This window comes from Mchenga conophoros, linkage group LG7, assembly GCF_057382185.1.
Source record: "Mchenga conophoros isolate Kocher_MC1m ecotype Shallow Benthic linkage group LG7, M_conophoros_male_GT1.1, whole genome shotgun sequence".
Lineage (NCBI taxonomy): Eukaryota > Metazoa > Chordata > Actinopteri > Cichliformes > Cichlidae > Mchenga > Mchenga conophoros.
Window position 1 is genome coordinate 23,896,079 of NC_140532.1, and position 15,782 is coordinate 23,911,860.

The 15,782-nt window shown below is 38.2% G+C and overlaps 1 protein-coding gene across 2 annotated transcripts in view; it reads right to left on the reverse strand.

Annotated features, from left to right (window-relative positions):
• Positions 1–15,782, reverse strand: part of mgat4c (mgat4 family member C) — a 129,575-nt gene that overhangs the window by 68,936 nt on the left and 44,857 nt on the right. For both annotated transcript variants that reach the window (XM_085283004.1, XM_085283005.1), the window contains exon 3: positions 7,790–7,860. The gene's annotated coding sequence lies outside the window, so the exon portion shown is untranslated. The remainder of the gene's footprint in view (positions 1–7,789; positions 7,861–15,782) is intronic.

The window sequence follows — 15,782 nt, forward strand, 5'->3', positions numbered from 1 at the left end:
TTTAGCTGCCTTTGATTGTATTGGCAACATTTAGGAAACTATGCTAATATATATTAAACAGAGAGAGACTATGGCTATGATCTCAGCTGTTAAAGATAATAATGGACGTCTTTTCTTTAAACCTAAAGAAATTAATACAATATTTAGTAACCTTTATAAAGATCTTTATAGCTCGGAATCAAGCATTTCAGAGAGTGATATAAAGAAATCTTTGTTATCTTTAAATCTTCCTAAGGTGACAGTGGATCAACTGAAATATTTGGACGCTCCCATTACCGTTGAAGAGATAGTGGGAGTTATTAAACACCTGCCCTCTGATAAAGCACCAGGCCTGGATGGCTATACGGCTGAATTTTATAAATCCTTTCCAGAAGATCTAGCGCCACTGCTTTTAAACACTTATAATGAATCTTTTCAAGAGGGTAGGCTCCCACCTTCACTATCTGAAGCCATCATTACACTTATCCTAAAGAAGGATAATGACCCCACTGACTGTAAAAGCTACAGACCGATAAGTCTGACCTCCTATGATAGTAAGATTTTATCTAAAATTCTGGCTAATCGATTAAACCGGGTAATAACCTCTCTTGTACATGTAGATCAAGTTGGTTTCATAAGCTCACACTCTTCAGCTGATAATATTAGGAGGTTAATTGATACTATGTGGGCGGTTCAGGACAGCCATTCTCCCATAGCTGCGATTTCGCTGGATGCCGAAAAGGCATTCGACAGAGTCAAGTGGAGATATTTATTCGCCACTTTGGAGTGTTTCGGTTTTACCAAAAGCTTTATTAATTGGATTCAGCTTATATATGTACACCCCAAGGCATCAGTACTCACAAATGGAATAATAGGGCCTTCTTTTGAACTAGGTAGAGGAACCAGGCAGGGGGATCCCCTCTCTCCATTTCTTTTTGCTCTGGCCCTTGAGCCGCTGGCAGTGGCTATTCGTAGGGAGCCCAATTTTCCAGGTGTCAGTATAGGGGAGACTGTCATAAACTGATGTTTTACGCCGATGACATTTTGCTTTTTATATCAGACCCAGAAAAGTCTTTAAACTCCTTGCAGGCAATAATAAATACGTTTTCAGCTATTTCTGGTTATAAGGTGAATTGGACCAAATCAGAGGCCCTTCCGTTAACTAGTTATTGTCCTAGGTCACTTTTTCAAACCTGTATGTTTTCCTGGCCTCAGAAGGGCATTAAGTATTTAGGCATCACCTTCCCGCCTCATTTGTCAGACCTGATAAAGATAAATTTTGAACCTTTACTCAGCGATATGAAAATTAATATTGAGCGTTGGTCTCAGATGTATCTCTCAATGTGGGGAAAGGTAAACGTAATCAAAATGGTATGTACACCTAAGTTCAATTATTTGTTGCAGGCTCTACCAATTCATGTTCCTTTGAAATACACCAAACAATTTGACCAGCTCTGTAAGGCATTTATATGGAATAATAAAAAGCCTAGATTGAATCTGAGAAAACAGCAGAAACCAGTGGACAGAGGTGGGTTAGGGATGCCTAATCTACTTTTATATCATTATGCTTTTTCTCTTTGGCATTTGGCACATTGGTTCTTACCCCCTGAGAAAGCGCCTCCTTGGTTTTCCATTGAAAGTACTGCTTGCTCGCCATTTACACCATTATATAGCTTATCAACTAATTTGTCCCCCCGTATCCAATCACATCCGGCACTTTCTCATTTGAAAGAAGTATGGAAAAGAATGTCCAAATTATTCACATTTGATCCATATCTTAACCAATCTGCTGGTATTTGGTATAATCCCCAACTTTCTATTGCTAAACTACCCTTCTTTTGGAAGCTCTGGTTTCAGAGAGGTATAACAGTGTTGGGGGATCTTTACAAAAATAGTATATTTAAATCACATGGAAAACTTGCAGAAGAATTTGATTTACCTAGACAGGAATTTTGGAAATACCTGCAACTAAGAAATTTGATGGCCAATACATGTGGTTCATTCGCAAAGTTCCCTTTAAGCTGAGACTTTCTGGAGGAAATAAAAAAAACCTTTGGGCGTGGACAAGAGGCATCAGCTTATTACAAAATGCTTTTATTAGCTTCTGATCCTAACACACTGTCCCTCAAAAGAACGTAGGAAATGGACTTAAATCTCAACTTTACAGTGGAGGAATGGAATGGCATCCTCAGGAATCTGAAAAAAATGTCACGCGAATTGCGTTCAAGATTGGTTCAATTTAAGATTTTAAATAGAGTATACTGGACACCCTCACGGTTACATAAGGTGGGTCTAGCGACTGATGATGCATGCTGGAAATGCCAGCAAGGAAGTGGCACACTTTAACATTTGCTCTGGGGGTGCTCCAAAGTCCAAGATTATTGGATTCATATTCACACTGTAGTAGAGAAGGATGGAAATATGCATTGATTCTCAATTTGTTCTGTTGCTGTTACTGGGAATGTCCATTCTGCTATCTTTTGGGTGTTTTTTTTTTTTTTTTGGGGGGGGGGGGGGGGGGGGGGTTGTATATTAAAATCTAATCTGAGTCATAAAAAAAAGGAAACTATGCTAATATATGAGGACTCTAAATATCACGTTATAGTTTGCATTGAAATATCATGTGACATTTAACCTCGGATCTCATGTTTACATTTCACATCTGCCTGTAATGATGAGAGTATTGTTAAGCGAAAGTGGATGGATAGAAGACTAAAGCACCTGCTAAAAAAGCACAGCATCTCTTAGCAAAACATGATAGTGTCAAAAAGGTAATACTGCTGTTTGTGTACATGAATACTATTGTACTAAATATTATTTGACAGTCAGAAAAACTTTGAAGCTAAATATAATTAAATTGGAAGTATATTTACTTGACACCCAACAGGTTCCCAGGAAACCTAAAAGTCAGAGTTAAGTCAAAAGGCGAATGGTCGACTGCTATTTTTATTTGGTGAAAAGTATATATTGACAAGATGTCCTGATAGCAGACCTCACCAGCCTTTCATGTTAAACCATGGAAGCCTCGAAGCAAAGAGAGCAGCAGCAACAAAGCAGGCATCAGTGACAACAGATGTGACAATGATTACAACAGATACAGATGCAGTGGGTTGCAAAGTGAGTTGCAGATGCACAGCAGCTGTAAGCAGACTAAAACAGCTTAAATAGCACACCTATTGGCTCAGGTTCCTACCTGCTAAACAATGGACGTTGGATAAACGTGTCTATATTGTGTCCGTTGGTCCATGACCAATTCTGGACATCTAGACGACATCCGAACTTCGCAATTTGGACATGCAACCATGACACAGCCTCGACATCAAGATGTTCAACATTTGAACTTTGGACTGGGTAATTTTTTTGGGCATCATGTGGACGTCTATGACAGGTGCAGGAAATTTACATGATTAATAAATGTAATATTTTTTATTTACAAATATCAACATTGTTGTTTTCAACATGATGCATATGAATACTGATTTTGTATAAACAAACAAGAACTATTATGTGTTAGGCTATTGATTTATTCAGTATATGTGGGTTTTTGTTTTTTATCTGTTATTTCACATCTTCCTGTTGTTCTTTAACTGGTTTATTTATTTTTATCAATCAACTTATAATTTGTAATAATAATGGTAAAATAATCACGATGAAAGTTTTCAGAAAATTTTTTGCAATTCCTTTTAAAAGGAGTGCAATATGTTTAATACATTTAAAAGAGCATTTGCATTATACATGGCTCATTTTATTGTGAAGAGCTTTGTAAGAGGAAGTGTGTGTGTTTGTGAACGGTAGCAGGACTGAGAGAAGTTGCCAGGCACATTATGAGAAGTTTGTGCAAGTGTGTATGTATGAACTTGACTATCTGCTCGACAGTCTTTGTCGATGCTCAGCAGGTTGGTAAAATCACACCGACCAGCTGCTCACTGTTGTTTTAGCTCAAGAAGCCGCATCACTTTGTGCAGTGGGCATAAAGTAAAACAAGAGGTTTGAGTTTATGACATGAAACATATCTGTATGCATTTACACACTAAAGGAAATGTCAGGTCTCTTAACAAAAATCAGTAGATTAAATGTAATTTCATGAGCCTTTACACAAAATGAAATAACTGAAACTGTTGCACACACTGTCAAATGTAAAACTTTATTTTACAGAATGTCTTACACACAGTACTTACATACAGTAATGTGCAAATCTCCTGAGTCAACCCTCTTTCTTTAGATTTTGCTTCCAAAAAGCCACAAAGTCTCATAATTTTTTATTTATTTTTTTTGATAACTGCTTCTTTACTCATTTTAGTCCATTCTGTGTACCTTACCACTGTTTTTGGTTTAAGCCACTTAACACTGCCCTATAGATCATTCAAGAAAAAGCACCTAAGTCAAGGAATGAACTAATGTTGTGTCTATGCATAATGGACAACTTGGCAAAGAACCAAATAAAAACTGTATCTCTAGGTACTTCTCTGTTGTCCATATCTTTAGTCTATGAAAAACGATAACAGTTTGACAGTGATAAAATAGTACTTTTGCATTTCCAATGACTACCCATCCATCCATCCATTCGCTACCGCTTATCCTTTTCAGGGTGGCGGGGGGCGCTGGAGCCTATCCCAGCTGTCATAGGGCGAGAGGCGGGGTACACCCTGGACAGGTCGCCAGTCTGTCGCAGGGCTAACACACAAGGACAGACAACCATTCATACTCACATTCACACCTAGTGGCAATTTGGATTATCCAATTAACCTTTCCCCACAAACTGCATGTCTTTGGACGGTGGGAGGAAGCCGGAGTACCCGGAGGGAACCCACGCAGACACGGGGAGAACATGCAAACTCCACACAGAAAGACCCCGGCCCTGATGGTGGAATTGAACTCAGGACCTTCTTGCTGTGCGGCAACAGTGCTAACCACCGTGCCACCATGCTGCCTGCCAATGAGTACAAACTTCTATATTATATATTTTGCTTTATATGTTTAGTACCATGCATGTCTGCAGGTGTTTCAATAAATCACAGCAGGTAGTTTCCATTTTATTAGCAAAATATAAAAAAATGAAAGATGACATGAGATTTTTGCACATAATTCCTTAAAAAAAGAGCTTATGATCCTGTGGTTTGTTGTTGTTAAACCTTCTCACATGAATTTTTATAGAAATCTAAACTGGAAAAATTGTTATTTATATTGAAACCTTTTTGGTTGAGTTACTTCCTTATTTCTGGGATAGATGCCTATATTTAGATAAGATGCTGTTAAGATACTATCACTATACAAGAGAATAAAAAGGTAGAAAATGTTGAATTCTTTACAGAGACGCACCAAATCAATAATTCCATAATTCAGGGGCAAGGTGCAATGCAACTTTAGAAAGAGGTCAGACTTTTTTCACTAGACCAATCCTGTCTTGTTAATATGAATTCTATTTCTATTTTATCGTGATATTCTGTAATTAAACCTGTAATCCGACTGGGTGTGTTTGGCTGAGTTTTTTGACTGATGATGTAAGACAGGGAAATGTTGGAAGTCAGGTACAACCGATGTCGAATATATCATCCGTTTTGAATTTAAACTGAAAATGTTCCCAAGTTGCTATTATCGCAGCACAAGAGGGATGGCAAAAAGCATCTCAATGAACAATTTTACCATGAAAACCTTCAGAGAATAGTAATAAAAATTCATATTTGAGATTTACAGCTAAAATATTCACTAATATGCAGTATTTTTCTTTGTTTAACATCACATTCACTCAGCGATGAAATGTGAAAGCAGCATGCTGTGGGCTTGTTTTCATCATGTACTGAGCCTCTATAATACAGTGTTGAATGAAAGACCAGCGGAGCTCTGAGGTAAAGTGCCAGCGCCAGAGAGGAAATGAAAATGAGGGTGGTGACTATGGAAGTGTCAAGTGCTCCTCGTCAAACTCCCTGCACATACTATGAATATTTCACTGCTGAAACACAGCAGCCTTTCACCCCATGCTGCACCCCTGGAGACAGACAAAGACAAACAAAAGAAGACAAATAGACTCTGTAGCTACATACGGTATATAGATAACTATAGATGGGGAGTAAGATAAATGCATATCTATTTCCCCCAACTACTTCACTACGTGGATACCTGTCTCAGGCTTCATCTTTCAGCTCTAGAACTTGAGGCAGGGCTGACAGGAAGATAGCTGACAGCGCTGCCTTCCAGCACCAACAGGGGCTGTCTCAGAGCTCACCAACATCACAAAAGCAAGTAACGCCCTGAACAGTATTGCAGACTCCTCTCAAACACAGAATACATTCACTCATACAGATTATGTGCATGCAGATTACGTCCTATACATCCACACATTGAGACAAGTAATGCAAAGACTGTACAAGAAAAAGGGAACATGACTACATTCAAGGTACTAAAGAAATTTTGAGACAATGTTGATGATGTTGAAGTGACACGGTTATCAGTGCAAATAATAACTCATCACTACAAGAACTGTAAATCACAGTACACAATGCTGGCAATGTTTTCTTTTTGCATACACCGTCCTGCTGGTTTTGTTAGATAAAACCTCTTGAAACTATAGGGATGTATCATCAGGCCACAACTGAAATCTACAGTTGTGCTTCTTTTTTTTTTTTTTTTTTTTTGTGTGTTTGTCCCACTTAGATCTTTCAGCTCATCAAACACATTTAAATATCAGACAAAGATAACGCAAATAAAAACAAAAATGCTGTTTCTAAATGAAGTTGTTTACGATTAAGTGGGAAACAAAAATCCAATCTTACATGGCCCTGTGTGAAAAAGTGATTTAAATATTTAAATTTGCTTCATGAGCTGAAACATTAAGTGTGACAAACATACAAAATACAGGAAATCAGGAAGTGGGCAAACAGTTTACACACTATCTATACTAACTACCTGTACTACTTCAGTTTGATATATTTGTTCTAATCAATGAACCCTAATCCTTGTGAGGACCATAAATATATTGATCAGATTTACAGATGTGCCAACCAGCAGCCTGAAACTGCCATATGTTTACCTACACCACAAACTGTCAGCTACTTTAGACAGTTTTTTTCTTTTTGTACATATTTGTACAGTACATGCTCATCAAACAACTTACCAATGTTTCTGGTAGAATCCATCACAAAAAGTACCACATTTAAGTGGGAACTGATATTGAGACAATATTACTAAGACAAACATGAATGATGTACATTAGTCTATGCCATAACCTGAAAATCCCAACCCAAATATAATCATGCTCCAGTAATTGAAAAACTCCTTCTTAACCGAAAGCAGTAAATGCAAAACAGATACTGAAACTGTTCAACTCAAGCAGTAAGTAACACATAACAAAACCTAATCCTATACTTCTTTGGGGACAATGTCCCAGTATTGAGGCAAAATATGCTTCCTTCTGCTGTGAATGCGATCTTCAAAAGTTGCCACAGTGCTACAATTAATTTCTAGCCACTGCCAGAGCACTTGAAATCCAATTTTCTCCTTGGGAAGCTTTGTTAATTCTTTGTTTAATATATATAATCAACTTCCTTTTATTTTTCCAAAGTTGTAAATGGCTTCTTCACTTCCAACACTTCATGAGCTATAAAAATGCACAGAAATGAACTTGTTTGTCCAGTGCATGTGTTGTACTAAATATTTGCTTTCATGCTGACAGTTTCATGTCAAGTGCCATGCTATGATTTAATGATTGCTATGTAATCCTGATCGATACTGCCTCAACAAATGAGCTGAGGTTCAGAAGGACAGTAAAGGGTGAAGGAACATTCCAATCATAAATCAGACCAGAAGCACTTACTTTCACTGTGTATCCTATGGGCCATTATTGGTGGGTGTGCTCACACATCATAGTGGCAGGGGTCTTCCAGGCTAAAAAGGAATAAAAAAAAAACAAAGGACTATTAAATCACAGTGTGAGACCAAGCTCCAAGCAACATACACACTTTAACACCGTGGTATAAGGACTGTGAAGCTAGGTTAGGACCCACAAAGAAGGATGGCGAGAGGAGAAGGAGAGAAAGGGAACGCGACATTGATTTTCACCCTCTGAAGTGCCACTTCATCATTCTGTGAGACACACTGTATCGATCCCCTGCCTTTAGTTTGTTTGTAATTTTGGAGGCTCAAAACTGTTCACAAAGATAGATCCTCTTATATGCCACTTGCCTCCAAGATGAAGAATGGAGGGATCAAAGGATGTGTGGGGATGACCTCATTTTACAAAGTGCTTCTCACTCACTTGGTTTTTGTGGCCCAAGAATTAAGGTGGTTACTGTTTCTACAGTACTCTTCCTTCCTTTTTCCCTCTAAAACATAATTTATATAGACATTACATATATATTTTGCAATATTAGGAGTATTTTTATTTACACATTACATTGTATCAGTTTAAATCGCTGGGATACAAACATGTCATATTTTGGCGAAAATCAGTTTCAAATCCAAATTTGTGTGATTTCTGTTGATCTGATGTTTTTCTTTAAAGGGTTAGGGCTGGGATTACTGTCAGGGAGAATGAAATGAGCGCAGTACCTTCAGAATTATACAAAATACTACTGTCTTTAAGAGGGACCTCTCTGACAGATCAGTTTTTGTAACTGCCTGAAAGCTTTAAAGGTGCTATGTGTATTTTATTTTGTAGCTTCAATCACTGATAACTAATGAGCTACTTGTTAGCATGTCCCTGGGACCATCAGTTGAGCCTAATCTCTCTGCAAGGTAAGATAATGTGAGATTTTTAATGTAAAATGCACAAGTAATTTAATAGGCTCCTTTTCCACTGTTCTGAGTGAAAATTATATAACCTTTGAACACTTGCATTTGTCACTTAACAGCTTTTGTCCTGAGGCATGTTTGTAAAAAGTAAATTACAATTACAAATTACAATTAATGGTGTTTTATTCTTCTGTGGCATTAATATCTACAGTCAGGGTATAAAGGATGCAACTGTGAACCAATCAGACCTCAGAAATGTTTAATTCCATGGCAATATACTAAAACACAGTTTTATATATTTTAAAATGTAACAATCTCTACCCTTGTGATGTCTTGTAAGTCAGAAATTTGTGAGCTGTCCCTGTTAGGTTGTTATTATTTCTCCACCTGTTAGTACAAGTTGTTAGCAAGGTCTCCGTAGTCCGTTCCTGTTAGAAAGTTTGGATCTTTAACGGGTGCATTGCCATTATTTAGGGTCTTTTGACTTTACATATGTAAGGTGTCTAAAATTTACTTATGCTCTGGTTTGGAGATATAAAATTTAAACTGAACTGAACCAAATGATAAATAGAGGCTTGACTGTTTTTAGCTAAGGTATGTGGGATGGATTAAGCAAGCTTCAGTGCAAAAAATCATATTCTCATCGAGTGAGCAGAGAAGGATTTTACTCCCAACATTGTGCTGGCACAAAGCATATTTACTGCACCTTTCTACTGTGACCTTCATAGCTTCCAGAAAAACTCCTGAGAGACAACCACCCACATACAGTCCTACCTTAGCAACTCATCTGCACTTTATAATACCCCCAACCCACTGCCCTTTATTCAGAGCAACAGAACGATAGCACCTCAGAATACCTTCAGAAATACCAAGGGAATACTTGAAGGTTATCATTTTCAGGAAAATATCCTTTAGCGAGGGTTTCATGAGCAAAACAAATTAAAACACATACACCTACACATGCAAAAAAGACGTTCCATGTCTTACATTGCTATTATTACTGTGATATTGTTACACACTGGTGTAACAAATACACAGATACACAAAACATATTTCTAGCAGTCAGCATGCTAGAACTTTTGTTTTATGGTAAGTGGATGTTGTCTAAATGTAGGCACAGGAATGCGCTTATTAGCAATATGCATTCAGCAGCCACTTTGTACACCTGCTCAACTGCTTGTTAATGCAATTGCCTAGTCTTGAAGGAGTTCCCAGAGATGCACTTGTTGGCCCTTTTGCCTTCACCCTGCAGCCCATCCAATCCCAAACCATCTCGATTGGGTTTAGGTCAGGTGACTGTGGAGGCCAGGCCATCTGGTGCTGCACTCCATCACTCTCCTTCTTGGTCAAACAGCCTTTACACAGCCTGGAGGTGTGTTTGGAGTCATTATTCTCTTGACAAATAAATGATGGTCCAACTAAACGCAAACTGGATGCGATGGCATGTTGCTGCAGAAGCTGTGGTAGCCATGCCGGCTCAGTGTGCCTTCAATTTTGAATAAATCCCCAACAGTGTCACCAGCAAAGCATCCCCACACCAACCCACCTCCTGCTCCCTGCTTCACGGTGGGAACCATGAATGTTGAGACCATCCGTTCACCTTTTCTGCGTCACACAAAGACACAGCAGGTGGAACCAAAGATCTTAATTAGACTAATCAGACCAAAGAACAGATTTCCACTGGTCCAATGTTCATCCCTTGTGTTTCTTGGCCCAAACAAATCTCTTCTGATTATGCACTTTTGCACAACACAACCGATGGTTCCAACCCCTTTAAGAAGGCAAGAAATTCCACAAACACCCTAACAAGGCACACCTGTGAAATTAAAACCATTTCAGGCAACTACATCATGAAGCTAATTGAGAGAAAACCAAGGGTTTGCAGTGCTGTCAAAAAAGCAAAGGGTGACTACGTTCAGGAATCTAAAATATAAGACATATTTAGTTATTATTAGAGTTATTTATTAATTTTTTCTTTGCTACATTATTCCATATATCTTACTTGATATATTTCACATCTTCAGTTTGTATCTACAATGTAGAAAGAAATACAAATAAAAAAGAGGAGATAGATAGTTATGAACACAACAGAACAGCCTTATGTGAAGAAAAATATCACAACCAGTTCTTTTAAAAAAAAGCTTTTAAAAGATCTCACCGGACCAGAATCAGTATTGTTAAACCTACATCATAACAACGAACTACATAACTAGAATTATATATTTGCAACCTTTTTAAAAGTTAAATCTGCCTGCTTTCATCCTTATGTGCACACATTCAGTTATAGATGGGTGTGTGCATGGTGATTGGTTGCAAAAATTAGCTGCAGATTCTTGAGATTAAGTAGCACATGCTTTAGAGGTACTGTTTAAACAGAAGAAAACCAGTCCATCTGGTGAGTTCTTTTGTGCAGCATTCTCTTTTCTGTATTTCTAGAGGCAGCATTTCCTTGCGACTGAATCAACATACTGTCTCAAATTATAAACTGTGATGTCGGATCTTATGGGGGCTATCTTGCATTTTTGGAGCAAGAGCCCACTCACTTACCTGCTGGATGTGACTGCGACACACCCAGCTTTTTAATGATTGACTGCTGATAGTTTTATGCAATTGACAGCTTCTTAAATCATGACAAATATAACATTGACACTAGATTTAAAAACACAAAAATCTTAACATACTATAGTTTATACAGCATTAAAATCATTCCGAAGCTCTTACAGTTAATGTGTTAAGCTACATGTCTGAAGGTTCTCAGTCATCCAGGTCATCGTAGTCAAAGGAGCTTGCAAAGAAAAGCGTCTGGACTTCTTTAAGTTGCTTGAAGACGTTTCACCTCTCATCCGAGAAGCTTCTTCAGTTCTAAGGTCAAATGGTGGAGAGTCCCAGATATAAACCTAGTGGAAGTAACCCCCCACAGAGGGACAAAAGGACCCCCTGATGATCCTCTAATCGCCTGAGCCAAGGTGTGAAACTGGGTGTGGGTCCCAATCAGCCAGAGTTTCGGGTGTGTGCAAAAAAAAGCGTCTGGACTGACCTCAGGAATTCGCATGATAAGGTGGGGCCAGGTTTCACAATGAACACACCCGAAACTCTGGCTGATTGGGACCCACACCCAGTTTCACACCTTGGCTCAGGCGATTAGAGGATCATCAGGGGGTCCTTTTGTCCCTCTGTGGGGGGTTACTCCCACTAGGTTTATATCTGGGACTCTCCACCATTTGACCTTAGAACTGAAGAAGCTTCTTGGATGAGAGGTGAAACGTCTTCAAGCAACTTAAAGAAGTCCAGACGCTTTTCTTTGCAAGCTCCTTTGTGTTAAGCTACAGTTAAGCTAGCAGTTAGCACATGCACTGTGTAAGAAAACATTTGTTAGTTTAGTTTAGTTAATAGTTTAATTACTTATATAGCACATTTAATTACAACAGGAGCGTTGACCAAAGTGCTGTACAAGAATACAACCTGAAGAATTTTTTTTTGTACATTAATTTAAAAGATCTGAATCTGAAAAAATGTAATCTGAGACTGAATAGATTTTTTTAAAAATAATAATAATGAAAAAAAGATTACTGAAAATTTTTAAATAAAGTCTACTCAGAGAAATAGATAAAAGAACCATTGGGTTTTCAGTTAATACAAATATTCAAAACGTTTGATTTTATTTTAAATCCAACTCTTTCTTTTAAAAAGTTCACTCGAAAAATGTGACTTTTGCTTTCAGTTTACATATTTTTGATTTCAAATTTTTCTTTTAACTACACAAACATTATGGCCCTGATTTAACTCCATAAAACTCCAAAACATGTACAAACTCCAAAGCACATGCAAACTCCAAAACACATGCAAATTCCAAAACACATGCAAACTCCAAAACACTTGCAAACTAAAAAACACATGCAAACTCCAAAACACGTACAAACTCCAAAACACTTGCAAAATCCAAAACACTTGCAAACTAAAAAACACATGCAAACTCCAAAACATGTACAAACTCCAAAACACTTGCAAACTCCAAAACACTTGCAAACTCAAAAACACATGCAAATTCCAAAACACAACGGAAGTGCTCCAGGACGCTAGAGGCAGTGTTGAGCTTTTGTTACCTAGTAACTACACAAGCCAGGAAGTACCAATGACCGGATTTGGGGTTTGCAGCCTTAAAGGCCGCATTTTAAGGCCGATTACGTCACAGCCACAAGAGAAGGCTTTCCCAATTCAAAGGCTGCTCGAAATGCGGCCCTCAAATGCGTCCTTAATTTCCCTGAATTTTAAGGATGGGTCAGTGTAGCCTTCATGGCCCAACATATCCCAGACTTCATAGTGCGGTGGTGGTGTGGATAATTTTGCCGAAAAAAAAAACGGTGGAAGCGGAGCGGAGGAAGAGTAAACTTTCAGAAGTAAGTACTGAATATTATGTCACTTATTTATGCGCAAATATTTTTTTAATGAAGAACATTAAACCATTCTTGTTGGCCACATGTCGGGAAAGTTATGTGACATTAGCGATGTCTGTACTTTCAGAATTAACTTGGTTTTAAAGCCTTTACTTCAAAAAATATATATATAGTCGACCTTAATCTTACAGAGATTGTGATGATTTTGTGGATAATTAAAGTCAGTCATATATCCACAAACACAACAAGCTGAAAGTCAGTGATGCTGCTCGGTTTGCAGTCCTGAATATCACGGCACAAGCAGGATCCACTGCACTGTTAATGTTAGCTATGTTATATTGCTGCCTCTGTTCGGTGGTGTCGAGCCAAACAGACTTTAACGTGTGTTTGAACGAGCTGACGGTTCACTCGTTAAGCTGAAAGAAAGATGCTTTAATCACAGGGGTCACACATGTGTCCACTGTACCATCTGGGAACTCTTCTTGTTTCTTAATAACACAAACACTAAATCCTCCTTCTTTTGTGCTGTTTTGTAGCAGTGTGTAACCTGAGACTGTCACCTGTCTGTCTGTCCTGCACTCGCTCTCTTTTTCTTTCTCTCTGATTGTGTAATAAAAGTATGAACATGTGCTTATAAGTTACACTTGTGTTTGAATCCTGCAGCTTATCACACATTTGATTTCCATGTGTGACACCTGCAAGTGTCCAGAGTGAGGACAGACTGAGGGACACACTGCTGCACATCATCTGTGAGGCTTTGCACCCCTGATGATCCACCAGGACAAACTCAACAGTGTGTGAGGAAGAGGAGGAGGAAGAGCCAGCAGCAGCTGACAGATGGAGAGAATAGACAGACTGTTCCCTGTTTGTGAAGGACTGCTAGAAAAGTTTAAAATAACTAATTGTCTGTCCTGAATCAGTCTTATTAGGTAATGTTCAAATAATTTGATCATCCCAGTGTTTTCAGTGTGGGAGAAAGTACTCAGGGCCTTCAAGTTACACACTATGAAAGGCAGCAACAAGTGTAATGTTTAGAAACCTAAAGTATGTATCAGCAGCAGAATGGAGCTAAAAATAAATGTTTGTTTCAGTTCTATGAAGCTTTGAGTATTTTGGATTAGTAGTACTGCTGTGTTTGTTGCATCATATTGCTGTAATTGTTTATATGCTTTATATATTCTGAGGTAAGTTGATCTATAGTGTTACATCATATTCTATAAGGATGTTATGTGTTTGTATACTTTCTGCCCAGTTTGACCCATTTAGCAGAAGCCAGCCTGTTTAAGGCTCTGATATCTATTCTGTATGACTTAAAGCAGTTATGACATGGTCTGATTTTCTCACCCAATAAAGGAATATTTCATATATCAGTCTACTCTTCATTTTATCAGAAACAGTTATCACAGCTTGTACATTTTCTTTTAATAAATATATGTAAGCAATGAGCCAAATTTAGTAATGCCAACATACTGAAGGAACAACATTTGTCTCTTATATATGATACACCTATATATGCACTGTCAAAGATACTTGTCTTTGAGTGAAGATTTAAGGTGATAAGACATATAAATAACTGCAACTTGAATCTGTACTGAAGCTCAGTATTTGACACAGAGTTCATGTTCACTGCTGTAATAGCTAATAATGATTAATATAATAACTATAATATTGGCCATATTATATTTACATTACCAAAGTGATATGACTTTAGTCTCATGAACAACATTAGCTAATTGTTATTTACTAACTAATCTTGAAATAACTGTTCAGTACAGAAATGAAGCCCAAAAATCATGTTTTACTGTCCTGTGGTCTCAGCCTCAGATACTTATCAAATCACACAAAGCTCTTGTAGAAACAAACAAACAAATGAACAAAATATGTTCTCCCTCATTTCTGTCAAACCAAGTTGTATGACATGTTTCCAGCGGTTAGTATCATGGTTGCTAGGCAACCTGGGAAGCGCGACGGAGACTAGACCGTTCCATACAGACAAACTTGCCGTTTATTTTGCAATTCGAGCTCAACACTGCCCCTAGCGTCCTGGAGCACTTCCGTTGTGTTTTGGAATTTGCATGTGTTTTTGAGTTTGCAAGTGTTTTGGATTTTGCAAGTGTTTTGGATTTTGTACGTGTTTTGGAGTTTGCATGTGTTTTTGAGTTTGCAAGTGTTTTGGATTTTGCAAGTGTTTTGGAGTTTGTACGTGTTTTGGAGTTTGCATGTGTTTTTTAGTTTGCAAGTGTTTTGACTTTGCATGTGTTTTGGAATTTGCATGTGTTTTGGAGTTTGCATGTGCTTTGGAGTTTGCAAGTGTTTTGGAGTTTGTACGTGCTTTGTCTCTAGGGGCCACCGTAGGAATAAATGCCCTTTTACATGCCAACCCAGCGTTTTCCTTCATCACCACGAAGGAAAACAGTCTGTGGTCGTCAGAGTTTGGTGATTTTTGTGTCACAGGTCTACGTGTTTAATACAGGGACTTCCACAGCCTTTTCAACAGCGCTGCGGACCGCGGGGTGGGGGCGGGCAGTGTTTTGGAAATGACAGTCTTCATTACAAAGCTTTCTTCGTTATGAATTAGCATACATGTTTTTATTGAACATTTGAGGAACCAGCAAAAAAAACAGAAACTCTTGTAGAGGACATAAAGTCAGAGATAGAAAAGACAAGGAGCAGGTGCATCTA